This window comes from Microcaecilia unicolor, chromosome 5, assembly GCF_901765095.1.
Source record: "Microcaecilia unicolor chromosome 5, aMicUni1.1, whole genome shotgun sequence".
Taxonomy (NCBI): domain Eukaryota; kingdom Metazoa; phylum Chordata; class Amphibia; order Gymnophiona; family Siphonopidae; genus Microcaecilia; species Microcaecilia unicolor.
In genome coordinates this window covers 168,615,744-168,632,257 of record NC_044035.1, presented here as the reverse complement: position 1 = coordinate 168,632,257, position 16,514 = coordinate 168,615,744, and the positions used below count along the sequence as shown (strand labels likewise).

At 44.5% G+C, this 16,514-nt stretch overlaps 1 protein-coding gene across 1 annotated transcript in view; it reads right to left on the bottom strand.

Annotated features, from left to right (window-relative positions):
* The window catches only part of TEPP (testis, prostate and placenta expressed), a 164,574-nt gene extending 157,937 nt beyond the window's left edge, over positions 1-6,637 (bottom strand). Inside the window, exon 1 of the mRNA XM_030204918.1 lies at positions 6,597-6,637. The gene's annotated coding sequence lies outside the window, so the exon portion shown is untranslated. The remainder of the gene's footprint in view (positions 1-6,596) is intronic.
* Positions 6,638-16,514: the final 9,877 nt, after the last annotated feature.

The following is a 16,514-nucleotide window of genomic DNA, read 5'->3' as shown; positions in this document are numbered from 1 at the left end:
TCCATACAAACTTTCTCCTCTCTCACATGTAGTCACTTGGAATTTCCATCTCACTGCCAAGAGTTAGCTACTGCCTGCAAAAAGGCCTCCATTCTGTATAAAAACAAACTTACGGATTCTCTTGACAATTCAATTACTCAAATAGAATCGTCTTGTGAACATGATCTTGGATTCAACTCTATGGATTTCGACTGGTCTGATTTTTGGTCTAAAACACTGCGCCCAACTAAATCTGCAGCTATATCTTAATCCTCTCTTTTCATCACCCATCGGGCTTATTGGACTCCCAAGCGGCTAGCCAAGATTTCCAAACAAGCATCTACAGCAATCAGTTGGTTCTGTCGATCTACAGAAAGCAGGATCTCCCACATGACTTTTTACTGTAAAAATGTACATGCACATTGGAATTTTATCTGGTCTAGAATTATTGCTATTTTTTATCTTCCTCCAGATTTGCTGATTTCATACAGAACTATTATTTTATGCTCCTCCAGTCCAGACGTCCTCCTGCCAGAATCTTCTGACAAACTTTTTAATATTCTACTTGCTATTGCTACACATAACTCCTCCCTGAACTTTTCTGAATGGTGGAATTATGTCTGTATGATCAAGAAATATGAATCTTTGATTGCAAATAAACAATCGATTGTTCACTCTATGATGCATACATGGATGCCTCTTGACTCGTTTTACTCTATATAGCACTCTACATTTTGAATATTTGTTTCTGACCCTTTAAACTTGTGATTGTATATGGGGGGACACACTTCTACTTTCATATTACTGTATTAGAAGCCTGCTTGTTCTCTCAGTTTGTTTTACACTTTTTGTTACACATTTGAAAATCTTTAATAAAATATTGAAAAAAAATTTCTACCTTTGCTATCTGCCATTTAATTTTATTAATTGTGTTGGTCCCAGTCTTTGGTTACTGTTTTCCTGTCTTCTCTTAACTCTCTTTCCCTGTCCATATGTAATTTGTTTCTCTTCAGTATTCACCTCTTTCACTACAACCAACTCCAATACTGATCTGTTCCTTTCGGCTTTCTTCCATTTTTTTTCTGCTTATCAAATCAGATTTCATTAGTATTATCCAGTCTTCAGTCTCCCTCTTTTACTGTGTCTATCTACAGCTTTCCATCTTTCTGCCCTCCCATTCTCTTTTCACTTATTCCCCAGTTTTTCACTAACACGTTCCTCTCTCCCCCTGCCATCCAGTGTCTCCTTTTTCTCTACTCCTGCCACCCAGCATTTCCTCCCTTTCTGTTTCTATCTCTCTCTCCTGCCATCCAGCATCCCCTTGTCTCTCTCCCACTCAACCATCCAGTATCCTCCCTGACTCTCTCCTTTACCCCAACAGCCATCATTGCCCCTGTCTATGTCCCTATCAACATTACCCTGTCCAGGGCCGGTCTTAGCAAGTGCAGGGCCCTGTGCAGACCAATTTGGTGGGGCCCTATCCTAGCCCCGCCCCCACCCTAGCTCCACCCCATTGAAAAGATTATTCCATTTTTAGAAAATTTTAAGTGTGACTGATGAAGTGACAGGGGAATCCCTAGTAAATTATTTATATTGGGTAACTAGGTTGTTTTTGAGACCACCTGCTGTGTAATAGTCAATTTCTTTGCAACCTTCTATTTGCTCTCTAATGCTCTACCTCTACTAAGTGCTTCAAGAAGTAATTTACAGTAACATATAAAAGCAAACTGTATGCCATTAAACAGAAGACTGTGAAGCATCAAAACACAGATAAAATTGCATATAACCCTTTCTAGACTCCAAGAAATGGAGCACTTGTCACATTAAGCTAAAAAAACCCATCATGCACAAGCTTTGATCTTCTGTAATAGATTCCTTACAACGATTATATTAACCTGAAAATTAAAATGGCTTACTGGGAAAAGCACAGCAGCATAGTTCTGTTACAGAAAGATTAATCGTTTGTTCTACCTGAGTGATGAAGTTGCCGTCACAAGCATAAATCATACGTTTCTTTATTTTTTAAGTCGCACTCACACTGGCACCAGGCAATGGCTCACCTCCGACCATGCTGCAGCTCCTTTTCCCTTCCCGCTCAATGACTCCTGCCTGCCCTCGCGGAAACAGGAAATACCTCATCAGAAGGAGGCGGGACATTCAGCGGGAAGGCGGAAGGGAAAAGCTGGGGTGAGCCGTCGTGCCTGCAACTGTCTGTCGGGGCCGTGCTGTCGCTGCAACAGTCGTTGTCCTGGGACTGGGAGGTGGGAGCTGACGGCGGGCTCAGCGGGGGGGGGGGGGGGGGAGGGGGGGCACCAGTGGCGGGAGGCGGGAGCAGAGCGAGTGCGGGATCATGATGATGCGGTCCGAGCAAGCGGGGCTCAGAGAGGCAGAGTTGAGGCGCGCCGTGCGGGGCCCCTTTAAGCGCGGGGCCCTATGCGGCCGCCTTGGTCGCCTCTGCCTAAGACTGGCCCTGACCCTGTCTCTCTCTTCCTCCCCTCCCATGAGGTATTGCCTCTGTCTCTCTCACCTCTTGCCATCCAGCATCTCTCCTCTGTCTCTCCACACACCTCATCCCCTTGTCATCCAGCATTGCCAGTCTGTCTGTCTCTCCAGAATTGCCAGTCTGTTTGTCTCTTTCCCCCTGGCACGCAGCACTGCCTATCTCTCTCTCTCCCACTCAGCAGTGCCCCTGCCTATCTGTTCCCCCCCATTCAGCATTGCCTCTCCCACCTCTTGCCATCCAGCATCTCCTATGTCTCTCCACACACCATATCCCCCTGTCATCTCTGATATTTAGCATTTATATTTCTATTATTATGACAGGTTTTCCATATCGGTCTGGAATGTGTTTGCTTTTTGCAGGGTTTGTTTACTGCAGCTTGGAAGGGAGTTGTCCTCCTCCTCCAAAGCCCCCCCCCCTTCAGTCTCCACTATCTTGGGAGAGGTGGCATTATGAGGGGGCCCATCTTAATTTTTCCACCCAGGGCCCATTCAGTCCTTGCTACACCACTGATACCAGGCTCTAGGATAGCTTCACATATTATGAGCATTCTTAACAGAACAGGAAGCAGGTCTGAGGAGTAGCCAAGAGGCGTGGCTAGATGGGGTGCAAGGGGAGCAGTCGCTCTCCCAAACGGATTTTGAATGAAAAGGTGCCTGTGCAGACTCATTCTTCAGTCTTGCACTGGAGCCTATCTTGTACTTAAAGCTAACCGATACTCCAAAGCGACCCCTGCTTCTACTCAAACTGCATTGGCTACCTATAAGTTCAGGTATTACTTTCAAATTATGTGTATTCACACAACAAATAATCTATGGTCCATCCCCACCTTACATGCAGAATCTTATAGAATTATCAACACACAATGCTGACAAATCATCCTGAGACTTTCTTGTATTATATTTTCCTCAGTGTAATAAAATCAAATATAAAATTATCCACAATGCTGGTTTTTCATACCAAAGTACAGCCAGATGGAACTCTTTGCCCAAACACATCTGTCAAACTGAAGACTATCTTATATTTCACAAACAGTTTCAAAACTCACTTGATAAGACCAATCTCTAACAATAATTAACCCTTTAACTAAACTTGCAATAACAATAACTTGTCTGCATTCACATTCTATTATATATACTACAAACATGTTAAATGATCAGAACTCCATGTTATGCTATTATGATGTTATTAGTAATCTTACATTTGCATATATATATATTCTACTATGTTCCATGTAATCAGAACACCTTGTCCATTCTACATCTTTATTAATAATTCTCACCTCCAATTCTGAAGCTCACAGTGTGGCAGGGAACCACTGAAGCCCTGCACTGCTGTACCCTGTCAGCACCACTCACTCTCACTCTCACTCATACACCCGCCCTCAGCCACGCCCCTTCCGGACATAATTCGCTACCTCAACATTCTATTGAAGCCCCAAGCTCCAGCCACTTCCGTGAAGGGTTCGTGGATTCATGGTGGTGAAGCCTCTCCATGGTGGTGACGCCCTCGCGTCCAACGTTATGATGTCACAGCTGGAGCGATTTTCAAGATGGCGTCAAACACAAACGTGATGACGTTGATGACGTCGCGATTTTCTGGAACGCGAATGGCGCCGAACAGGAATGTAAGGACGCTGAGCCCGCACCAATTTTCACCAAAGCGACGAAATGAAGATGGCGCCCAACACCGGCGCAACACAAATGCACAAAACCGCTTCGGGGGCGACGCAGCCAGCCACACACACTGAATGTCGGACGGTGCGAGGGACGGATGACAACGTGGATGCAACACCTCACAGGTTTCCTCTTCTGTCCCTGTATGCCGATGACGGGAGAGGGAGGGGGAGAGGAAGGGAACCTTGCTAGCGCCCGTTTCATTTCTTACAGAAACGGGCATTTATTGCTAGTTTGTTATATTGTGAGCCACATTGAATTTGAATTCTGCTTTAGATAATAAGGGGGATATAAATGTCATAATCTACTATAATAAAACTCACCCTCAACGTTCTGAGGACACTGACGTCAGTGAAGCCAAGCCCTGACTTCCTTCAAAAAGGTTCGAAGGTTTGTGGTGGTGAAGCCACCAAAATCGCTCCGGACCCCGCCCTTGAGGGCGGAGCAATGGCAGAACAACAAAGGGGTTGGCAGGGAGGAGGGGAGACGGGGGGGTGGGAAATCACTCTGGGCCCCGCCCTCACATCAAACATCATGACATTGGGGGCGGAGCTATGGCAGAACAACAAAGGGGTTGGCCGGGGAGGGGGGTGTTCTCGACCAGAACCTTGCTAGTGCCCGTTTCATTTGCTCTGAAACGGGCCTCTTTTACTAGTAAATAAATAAAAGTGAGATTTGACCCTGAATCTCCGGTTTCACAGTCCACTGCACTAACCACTAGGCTACCCCTCTGCTTTGCGTAGATATCTATGTGGCCATTTTCCAAGGATGCTGCCATACAGACATCTATGTCCCTGGTTTTTCCCCTGTTTATAATTTGGATGTTCCAGTTTGTAAAATTCATGCTGGACATTCCCAGCGTATGTCCACCTCACATATTTTCAAACAGGAAATCTTGATGTATTTCCTGTTCAAAAATACATGTGAAAGAGATATCCGTTTGGGATGTTCAGATTTGGACGTCCTTTTGAAAATGCCCCTCTATGTACAGCAGACAGTGTTGAGTAAATTTTCTCCAGCCATTCTTAAGCTCATCAAATAGTGCTGCCTGACACAAAGAGAGGCAACTGTGGTGCACCAGTTTTGTGCTGAGCTTTCTCTTGGTTGCCTATGTTTTCTTTCTTTTTCTTTTTTTTTTTTTCTGGCCCAGCAGTTTCTTCCTGCTCCTTGGGAATTCCATCTCATCTGGAACTGGTACTGGTGTTATAAACAATTACCTGGGGAAATTACCACCCCCCTTTTTTTATTTTTAATGTTCCTTTCTCTCATCTGACCTAGCCATCACAGCGACAGTCCTGTATCAGGGCTGCCTCTGGAACTCTACAATCCTGGGCCCCAAATATGATTACTAAATATTGATATTGCCCAATAACTGGCATTCCCTTCCATCCATGCCTGTGAATTTTGCCTTCATGGCATCCTCAACCCAGCTGGCCCTAGGAGTGGAAAACCTAACTTAGGAATCAAAGTAAAGTCTTCTGCAACATTTATACTGGCCTGGCCCCCGTGCTTTGGGTTTTTGACCATTATTAAGTAGCCTAGGGGCCCTTTTACTAAGCCGTGTAGGTGCCCATGCGTGCCCAATGTGCACCAAATTGGAGTTACTGCCCGGTTACCGTGTGGCCCTTGCAGTAATTTCAATTTTTGCGTGCGTCAGAAAAATATTTTTTATTATCTGATGTGCGTAGACCATTACCACCTGGTAACTGCGTGAGACCTTACCGCTGGGTCAATGGCTTGCGGTAAGATCTCAGACCCAAAATGGACATGCGGCAATTTTCATTTTGCCGCACGTCCATTTTTTCTGCAAAAATTTTTAAAAAGGCATTTTTTTGTAGGTGTGCTGAAAAATAATTCTGTGCGTGCCAAAAACACATGTCTACACTACCGCAGGCCATTTTTCAGAGCACCTTAGTAAAAGGACCCCTAGTTTGGCGACAAAGCTTTTGAGTACACAACTAGCAAAAAAAAAATCTCAATTTCCTTTTGTCCAGGTTTTTTCACCATCCATCATCTTATATACCTTCAGTTCAGATCATGCACTTTCATTTCAGGCTAACCAAAACCCAAACCTTCTCAGGTAAGACTCTCGCTGCCTAATCCAGTAATTGCACAAAACTGGTGAAATTACCCTTTTGAGGCACAAAGGTTGTAGTCTTCATTTATGGTCACTAGTCCCACAAGTAATACATGTGTTTGTGAGAGCGGAGCAGTTTGATTTGGTACAGAGCTATGGAACTAACTCTCTAGACAACGCATTGCATTGGATTAATCTCTGAAGAGAGACAGCAGAAAATCTCAGTGCTTGCCTTGCAATGGAAGTGGGACACACTTTGCAAAGTATCAATCTTGCACTCCATCTACTGAATATTACCACAGAAAGAAAACTGTGTTTATAGCAGAAAAGCAAATAAAAGAGAGGAAATGAACCACTGAGATACCTGTTTTCTTGTGGTGTTATTCTGGCCTGGTCTGCTCCTGCCCTCTGACTTATTTTCTGCTGTTTACTAATCCTCATGACAACAGGTCTTAAAGGAGGTTGCTAGGTAACAAGAGCCATTTCTGCAGGGGCCTGAGGTGCCAGGATTTAGCCACTCTCTCCTGCAATTCTGGGAGCCTGCTGAAGTAAGTGTACTTTGCAGTAGAATTCTATCAGTCACAGCATTGTATAAAACTGTCATTCTAGAACAGTCAGTGGTGTAAATTCCACCCAAGCAGCCTCTGCAGTGCAGGTGGGCCCATGGAAGTACAGGATCCACTTAGAATTACTCCCATATCTTCTGGGTTGGGTAAGGTCCTTAGTTGGAACTTGTGCCACTTGAGAACTGTGATGGGGAAACAACCACTTTGGCTCAGGTTCCATAACCTACCCCAGATATCTGGAACTGTAACATCCTGGGAGCCACTGCATCCTTGTACTTCAATAGGGTTATCATATTTGCCGTCGGAATAAAGAGGACACAAAATATAATTCAGCCACGCTCCCTGTCACCCCTCCACTCTGCTCTCCTGTCACACCTCTCCCCTTCATCGCAGTGTCACCTTGACCTCCCCAAGAAAACCAGATTCTCTCCCCCCCCCCCCATGCATATTCAATCTTTTTTCCAGTCTCTCTCCACCTACATGATTCCATTCACATCCCCTCCCCTTCTGTACCTTATCATAGTGCCCTGGTCTAGTGCTCTCTTTGGGGCAGGAAAGAGCCCCCTCTTTTCTGCCCAGCGCTGCTACAGACCTCTTGCTCACAGCAGCGCTTCAAAATGGCTGCCAAGGGTTCAAGCAGTGACCTTGCAAGACTTCTGCATACCTGATCTAGTGACCCCTCACAAATGGGCCCTGGTGCCCTTGTATGGACCTAGCTGCCCACCAGCAGGGTGAAGATTCCTTGCTGGATTTCCCTCTCCTGTCCCAGGCACTCCCAGACCTTTTGACTTCCAAGGGGGTTGGGAGGAATGGAAGGGATTTTGGAAGGGGGGGTTGCTGTGCTTCCGAGGAGGTTGAGAGGAAGGGAGGAGGATCAGGCTGCTTCTCTGCTTTTGAGGGGTGGGAATGGAAGGGAGGGACTGTTCTTCCGAGGAGAGAGAGGGAGAACCGGTCGAGGGGGGGGGCTGATTCTCTGCTTCTGGGGAGTGGAAGAGAGGGAGGATCAGAAGGGGAGCTATGTTTCTGAGGGGGTGGGAGGGCGGATCGGAAGGGGGGTTGTTCTTCTCTGCTTCTGGGGAATGGGTGGGAGAGGGACAGCAACACATTTCACCAGGACCCAGAAGTTAACCGGCCACTGGTTGATTTTCAGACTGGTGCTGGGTTAACATCCCGCATAAAGTTAGAACAGTCTCTTTTGTGTCCCAATTTTATGCAGTTTCTCAACCGGTTAGCAGTCTGAAAATCATTGCTCACTGGCTAAGTTTCTGTTCTGCTCCAACTCCATCCCTGGACCACCCACAAACTAGCTGGTTTCTGCATGGGTTGTTAGAGGGGATATTCAGCTATTAGAGCTAAAAGAAAGTCCTTCAGAACATGGAAAAAGGATCCAACTGAAAATAATAGGAAACTGTATAAAGAATGGCAAGTCAAATGTAAAGCACTGGTAAGGAAGGCAAAGAGAGACTTTGAAAAGAAGATTGTATTGGAGGCAAAAGTGCATATTAAAAACTTTTTTAGGTATATTAAAAGCAAGAAGCTGGCAAAAGAATCGGTTGGACTGCTAGATGACCAAGGGGTAAAGGGGGCACTCAGGGAAAACAAAGCCATAGCGGAGAGATTAAATTAATTCTTTGCTTCGGTCTTCACTGAGGAAGATGTGGGAGGTACCGGTGCCCGAAATGGTATTCAATGCTGATGAGTCAGAGAAACTGAATCAAATCTCTGTAAACCTGGAAGATGTAATGGGCCAATTTGACAAATTGAAGAGTAGCAAATCGCCAGGACCGGATGGTATACATCCCAGATATTGATAGAATTGAAAAATAAACTTGCAGAACTATTGTTAGTAATATGTAATTTATCTTTAAAATCAAGCATGGTACCGGAAGATTGGAAGGTGGCCAATTTAACACCAATTTTTTAAAAGGGTTCCAGAGCTGATCGGGGAAATTACAGACCAGTGAGCCTGATGTCGGTGCCGGGCAAAATGGTAGAGACTATTACAAAGAACAAAATTACAGAGCATATAGAAAAGCATGGATTAATGAGACAAAGCTAACATGGATCTAGTGAAGGGAAATCTTTCCTCACCAATTTACTAAATTTCTTTGAAAGGGTGAACAAACATATGGATAAAGGCAGTGGCGTACCAAGGGAGGGAGCGGTGGGGGCGGTCCGCCCCGGGTGCACGCCGCTGGGGGGGGGTGCCACGCATCGGTCAGCGTCGTTCGTTTCCATGCTCCCTCTGTCCCGGAACAACCTGTTCCGGGGCAGAGGGAGCATGGAAACGAACGACGCTGACCGGCGCGCGGCACCCCCCCAGCGGCGTGCACCCGGGGGGGAGGGGGTTCTTTCACCGGGGTGGGGGTTGTCCTTTTGCCGGGGGGGGCACGCTGCATGGGGGGGGCGCTGCACCTGGGGGGGGGCATCGGCGATCCGCCCGTGTGTCGGCACCCCTAGGAACGCCACTGGATAAAGGTGAGCTGGTCAATATTGTGTATCTGGCTTTTCAAAAGGCATTTGACAAAGTACCTCATGAAAGATTCCAGAGGAAATTGGAAAGTCATGGTATAGTAGGTAGTGTTCTATTGTGGATTAAAAACTGGTTAAAGGATAGAAAACAGAGAGTACAGTTAAATGGTCAGTATTCTCAATGAAGGAGGGTAGATAGTGGGTTCCGCAGGGGTCTTTGTTGGGACTGCTGCTTTTTCAAAGCTGTTAAATCGCAAGAGGATTGTGAAAATTTCAAGGCGACCTTGGAGACTGGGCATCCAAATGGCAGATAATGTTTAATATGAGTGCAAAGTGATGCACGTGAGAAAGAGGAACCCGAATAAAAATGAGGATGCTGTAATGCCTTTGTATCGCTCCATGGTGTGACTGCACCTTGACTACTATGTGCAATTCTGGTCACCGCATCTCAAAAATGATATAGTGGAATTAGGAAAGGTACAGAGAAGGGTGACGAAAATGATAAAGGGGATGGGACGACTTCCCTATGAGGAAAGGCTGAAACAGCTAGGGCTCTTCAGCTTGGAGAAAAGAAGACTGAGGGGAGATATAATAAAAGTATATAAAAGAATGAGTGGAGTGGAATGGGTAGACATGAATCGTTTGTTTACTCTTTCCAAAAATACTAGGACTAGGGGGCACGCAATGAAACTACAAAGTAGTAAATTTAAAACAAATCGAAGAAAATATTTCTTCTTTCAACGTGTAATTAAACTCTGGCAACAGTTACAGTGGGGGAAATAAGTATTTGATCCCTTGCTGATTTTGTAAGTTTGCCCACTGACAAAGACATGAGCAGCCCATAATTGAAGGGTAGGTTATTGGTAACAGTGAGAGATAGCACATCACAAATTAAATCCGGAAAATCACATTGTGGAAAGTATATGAATTTATTTGCATTCTGCAGAGGGAAATAAGTATTTGATCCCCCACCAACCAGTAAGAGATCTGGCCCCTACAGACCAGGTAGATGCTCCAAATCAACTCGTTACCTGCATGACAGACAGCTGTCGGCAATGGTCACCTGTATGAAAGACACCTGTCCACAGACTCAGTGAATCAGTCAGACTCTAACCTCTACAAAATGGCCAAGAGCAAGGAGCTGTCTAAGGATGTCAGGGACAAGATCATACACCTGCACAAGGCTGGAATGGGCTACAAAACCATCAGTAAGACGCTGGGCGAGAAGGAGACAACTGTTGGTGCCATAGTAAGAAAATGGAAGAAGTACAAAATGACTGTCAATCGACAAAGATCTGGGGCTCCACGCAAAATCTCACCTCGTGGGGTATCCTTGATCATGAGGAAGGTTAGAAATCAGCCTACAACTACAAGGGGGGAACTTGTCAATGATCTCAAGGCAGCTGGGACCACTGTCACCACGAAAACCATTGGTAACACATTACGACATAACGGATTGCAATCCTGCAGTGCCTGCAAGGTCCCCCTGCTCCGGAAGGCACATGTGACGGCCCGTCTGAAGTTTGCCAGTGAACACCTGGATGATGCCGAGAGTGATTGGGAGAAGGTGCTGTGGTCAGATGAGACAAAAATTGAGCTCTTTGGCATGAACTCAACTCGCCGTGTTTGGAGGAAGAGAAATGCTGCCTATGACCCAAAGAACACCGTCCCCACTGTCAAGCATGGAGGTGGAAATGTTATGTTTTGGGGGTGTTTCTCTGCTAAGGGCACAGGACTACTTCACCGCATCAATGGGAGAATGGATGGGGCCATGTACCGTACAATTCTGAGTGACAACCTCCTTCCCTCCGCCAGGGCCTTAAAAATGGGTCGTGGCTGGGTCTTCCAGCACGACAATGACCCAAAACATACAGCCAAGGCAACAAAGGAGTGGCTCAGGAAGAAGCACATTAGGGTCATGGAGTGGCCTAGCCAGTCACCAGACCTTAATCCCATTGAAAACTTATGGAGGGAGCTGAAGCTGCGAGTTGCCAAGCGACAGCCCAGAACTCTTAATGATTTAGAGATGATCTGCAAAGAGGAGTGGACCAAAATTCCTCCTGACATGTGTGCAAACCTCATCATCAACTACAGAAGACGTCTGACCGCTGTGCTTGCCAACAAGGGTTTTGCCACCAAGTATTAGGTCTTGTTTGCCAGAGGGATCAAATACTTATTTCCCTCTGCAGAATGCAAATAAATTCATATACTTTCCACAATGTGATTTTCCGGATTTAATTTGTGATGTGCTATCTCTCACTGTTACCAATAACCTACCCTTCAATTATGGGCTGCTCATGTCTTTGTCAGTGGGCAAACTTACAAAATCAGCAAGGGATCAAATACTTATTTCCCCCACTGTATGTACTTATCTGTTTAAATGCCACTAGATATCCCTAGGTAGCCCAGGACAAGCGATTTAAACAGCCAGATGCCTTTCCTGGCTGTTTGAATATTGACCTCTCTGAGGATTTCAACATATCATAAATGTCATCTAGATCCATTTACTGGGAGATGACTAAGTTTGAACCTATAACACCAGTTCTGAAAAGCTTGCACCGGTTACCTATAGAATGTAGGATCCAATTTAAAATGGCCTGTTTGTTGTTTAAGATATTTACACTGCAGGTTTTAGAGATATTAGCAATGAGGCTTCATGTAACATATCATAGTAGATGACAGCAGATAAAGACCTGTACAGTCCATCCAGTCTGCCCAACAAGATAAACTCATATGTGCTACTTTATATGTATACCTGACCTTGATTTGTTCTTGCCATTGTCAGGGCACAGACTGTAAAAGTCTGCCCAGTACTAGCTTTGCTTCCCAATTACCGGTGTTGCCACCCAATATCCATTAAGCTTCTGAAGATCCATTCCTTCTGAACTGGATTCCTTTGTGTTTACCCCAAGCATTTTTGAATTCCGTTACTGTTTTCATCTCCACCACCTACTTCAGGAGGGCATTCCAAGTATCCACCACTCCTTCCGTGAAAAAATACTTCCTGACATTTTTTCTGAGTCTGCCCCTCTTCAACCTCAATTCACGTCATCTAGTTCTATTGCCTTCCTGTCTCCTAAAAAGGTTTGATTGCGGATTAATACCTTTCAAATATTTGAACATCTGTATCACATCACCCCTGTTTCTCCTTTCCTCCAGAGTATACATGTTCAGATGAGCAAGTTTCTCCTTGTACATCTTGTAACACATATCAACCAAATTGAGCACTAAGATAAGCAACTCAGAAATTGTTGGATTTTCCATCTCATCATGTGATACACTCTAGAGAATATAGAAGTAAAACTTTCTACATTGCTGGACCATCTTATTGGACTAAACTTTCATTGTGAATATGGAATTGGATAGACCTTAAGGAATTTAAAAGAGAGCTTAAAACACTATTGTTCATGAAAGCCTACAGTTGGGGTAATGCATGACATTCTAATATTTGCTTCTGGACTTTGATTCGTTAAATATTTTGATGTGTTTTCTGTTGTTTCTTTGTTTTTAGATTGTGTATGTAATTATGTAATCCACTGAGAATTCAAGTGGAATAAAAATTTTTAAATAAATAAAAACATTGCATCATGTAGTTATAGTTTGGGTTGCTCTTCCATACGTGAATCACTTCACACTTGCTCTCATTAAATTTCATCTGTCATTTGGATGCCTAGTCTCTCACTCTTATAAGGCCCTCTTGCAATTTCTCACAATCCTCTTGTGATTTAACAACTTTGAATAAGTTTGTGACATTAGCAAATTTTGTCATAAAGAAATACAAAAGCTTGAAAACATATATTGTCTGACCCCACTGCAGTTACTACTAAACAGGTAAGAAAGTTGAGGCTGGTAGGGTCAGACGAGGTGGAGATGAGAAAAAGATAAAGAGTGTGTGAGTGAGTCTGTGTATGCAAGAGAGTGTCAAGAAAGGAAGGGAGGCAGGAAGCTAATCCATGCCAATCTGGAAGGGAGAAGTAAAAGTTTCCCCACTGCTCCTTATACCCCCCAAAAAGCAGGCAAATGCTCACTATAGGGGGAATCCTATAAATGGCACCCAAAGATAGGTGTCAGAAAGTTCTAGTATTCTCAGGGCTGGTGTTAGGGGTGGGAAAACAAGGCAATTGCCATGGGCCTCCATGTAACTGAGGCCCCAAGCCTGCCTGAAGTTGAAAGAGGAACAATCTGCAAACAAGCTCTGGGGCCCCCTCCATAGCATCTGCCCTGGGCCCCATCATATCTAACACTGGCCCAGATTCTATAAAGGGTACGTTATACAGAGTGCCCTTTATAGAATACTAGTTTAGTGTGGATTTCATGTCTAACTTTGTCTAACAATTCCTGAAACCTAACTTCTGGCAGTTGGGTGTGCAAATGACAATGTTCTATAACATCATCCTAACTTCTGAAAGCATCCCCTGACCTGCCCATGCTCCTCCCATACCCATGCCCCTTTTGAATTGCACACTATAAAATTTGGGTTTGGATGTTACAGAACAAGCTTGTCTATCCTATGGTCTGCGGACCAGAATCTGGCCACCAAGTGCTTCTTTCTGTCTCTCAGAAGCGTGGCAATTCTTGTGGTGCTACAGCAGGATTCCTGCTTCCCCAACACAACTCGGTTCTCTGTAAGCTTGAGCCACATGGTGCTGAAAGTTTGGACTGATCTTGTGAGAATTGAACCACAAGACCAACCCAAACTTCCAACACCACACGGCTCTAGCCGGGGTGTAGGGGGGTCGGGGTGGTGGTCAGGGTCCACTGGACCATCAGATAATGTCACGGTGGGAAAGCAGAAATCCCACTGTATCTTCTGCAGCTGAAGCCAGGTGAGGGGAAAGAGACTGGGTGAACACTGGGGGGGGGGGGGGGGGGGAAGGATACATCAGAGAGAGATTGGGTGAAGGCTGGGAGGGGGTTCATAAGAGAGAGTAAGAGAAACGGGTGAAGGCTAGGAGTTACATGAGAGAGAGAGTGAGACTGGGTGAAAGTTGAGGAGACAACGCACAGTCGTATTTTGACTCTATTTGATGAAATAAGCGCAAATAGAACACTGCATGTTTTGGCCCTCTGAATGTTGCAAAATATAAAATGTGTCCCCTACCACCCCCTCCGAAGGGACAGCACCTTGTAGTGGTGGAGAGGCTTCTGTGTTTCAATGACTCAGAGGGCTATGCTGAAGGGTTACCCATATCAGACAGGCCTCTGAGGAGAAACCAGACAAAGAGTGTCCCAAACTAGGGAGAGTGGAAAGATGGTGACCTGAAGCTCGTACGCTCAACAGCCCAGCTGTCCTCTGAAGTTCTGTCTTTGTTTACTTGAAATTTCCTCTCTGTATTTGCAGTTACCTTAACTGAGAGGAAGGGGACAATGGGGGGTCAGCCACCGATGGCCAGCGTTTTGTCCCCTGTGCAGCAAGTGTGGGACCGCTGCGCGACGAGCTGCCCACAGATGACTGGATTGGTGAGTCCTTTGATTAGCGCCGGCGAAGGAGCGTCAATGCTCTTGGACCTGGAAACAACTTCATCGCTCCCGAATCATTTAACCACCATGTCCAAAGGAGTGGAGGAGTGAGTTAGGAGTGTATGCTGAATCGGCAGTCGTTTACAGCTGAACCCGTGTTGGCGGTGCCACTCCTAAACCCGTAGAGTTATCAGCTTGGAGTTTTTGGCTCCCATGGAGGCTACATTGAATATCATCTGGAAGGCGCTCCAGGACCTAACGGTGGTAGTAAATAATTTTGCTTCAGATATAATCTTATTAGTGAGCCACATGGATAATCTAATCGAATCTTTTGAGAATGAAAAATTGATACAGCAAATGAAGTTCTACAGGAGTAGGAAATGGTTAAGATTTTGAAAATGATAATAGACCAGAAAAATTTGAACAAAATGAATATTATTACAGATGATTAATATTGAGATTGTTGTTTTCCCAGAGTTCCGGGTATGACTCCTAAAATCCTCTTTGTGCATTACTCACTAAATAACATTTTCTTTAGACTGGCTACACCCAGTCTAAAGCAAACATTAACAACATGGTAAGCTTTGTGTATCGGCTCTTAGTTAGGATGCCTATATAAATCACGTTACAACAATCTACCTTGGAGAACAGAAATGCATGGAGCAGATAAGCAGAAGAAAAGTAACAATGAACAGCACATAATGTCTCAGTGCAGAAACCCCCACTTTGAAAACAGTTGACATATGGGGAACAGAGGACAACACAGAATCAATGAATACTCTCAAATATCTGAATGAGGGAATTGAAATTATGTTAGAATAAATGAAGGGCATTCCAGACTATCTGTAAGCCAGTATACGTTTGTTGTAGCGCAGTTAAGTTTAAGATGTCGACTCTGAAGCCAGGTTGCAATTGAATTCAAACAGTGTAGAAGAGGAGTAAGATCAGGAGCCTCCAAAGCTGTGTAATGTATTAATAAAATATCATCCGCATAAAAACAGTCAGATACCACAGTCTTGGATGAGTGTTCCCAGGGACTTCAGAAATAGTTTAAACAAGACAGGTGATATTATGGACCCCTGAGGCACTCCACAGGATAGGTACTGAAGAAAAGAAACATCCACGCATGTTTTCACTTGAAAAGTACAGTCAAATAGGAATGAACAAAACCATTAATAAACTGGTGTGTCTGTAAAAGAGCACCTAAGTTTTTAATAAACGTAAATATAGTATCTATAATGGGTTAGGTGCGCCCTAATGTTGTTACAGAGTTGGCATTATGTGTGCCCTTTTGTGGAGCCTATATTTTGGCATGACCTTATAGAATTGTCACCTATATCTTCCAGTTTCACTAGGTATGCAAATACAGAAGGGAGCAGTGCAAAAGATTTGGGACAGTGGAAAATCTTATTAGTCTTACTGAGTGATTGGTAACTGGATCAGTGCAGGGATCACAGCCTCAGCACAGAAGGGATTAGTTCAATGACATTCACCTTTTCTTCATTAGAAGAATTTCCTCTACTATTTTAACTCTCACCCTGTTCTGATTTCTTTCTTCTCATATTTATAACTGCAATTAAAATCATGAAACTGCACAGATGTCCTGCAAGAAGAAAGCCGGAACGGGAGAAGTGCTGCTCTTTTTACTTAGCAAAAACAAACTGTATTATAGAGCAAAATTGAACATATTGGGAAGTCCAATAATTTTTCAATAAAGCATAATTTTTCAGAGAGGCAGCATAACGGGTAGAATTAACACAAGTTTGGCATCACTACTCACAAGT